Raw genomic sequence first — 628 nt, forward strand, 5'->3', positions numbered from 1 at the left:
AAACCCTAAACCCTAAACCCTAAACCCTAAACCCTAAACCCTAAACCCTAAACCCTAAACCCTAAACCCTAAACCCTAAACCCTAAACCCTAAACCCTAAACCCTAAACCCTAAACCCTAAACCCTAAACCCTAAACCCTAAACCCTAAACCCTAAACCCTAAACCCTAAACCCTAAAACCCTAAACCCTAAACCCTAAACCCTAAACCCTAAACCCTAAACCCTAAACCCTAAACCCTAAACCCTAAACCCTAAACCCTAAACCCTTTTCTTTCCTCCGTCCAGAAAAGATACGGGACTCGGTTTCTGGTTTATAGACCGTCATTTCGGACTCGATGCGCGAAAAATTTTAGACTGGTTTCCATACAAATCTAACAAATCGCGAAGTACGGGAGCAACGTGCGAGTAGAACTCGTGTTCAGTTCTTCATGCGCCGCGCGTCGCGGCCGCGTTCCGCGGCGCCATGACGCCGTGCGGGAGCTTGTACTGGTTCCCGCCGTTCTCGAGATAGATCGTTTGCGCGACCTGATACTTGATCGCCCAAAACTTCTCGACGCGGTCCGCGGAGTGATACGAGGCGTACTTCGCGTCGATGCGCTCCTTCAGCTCTTCGAGCGTCCTGAAGTAA

The sequence above is a fragment of the Micromonas pusilla genome, assembly GCF_000151265.4.
Source record: "Micromonas pusilla CCMP1545 genomic scaffold MICPUCscaffold_2, whole genome shotgun sequence".
NCBI classification, from domain to species: Eukaryota; Viridiplantae; Chlorophyta; class Mamiellophyceae; order Mamiellales; family Mamiellaceae; genus Micromonas; species Micromonas pusilla.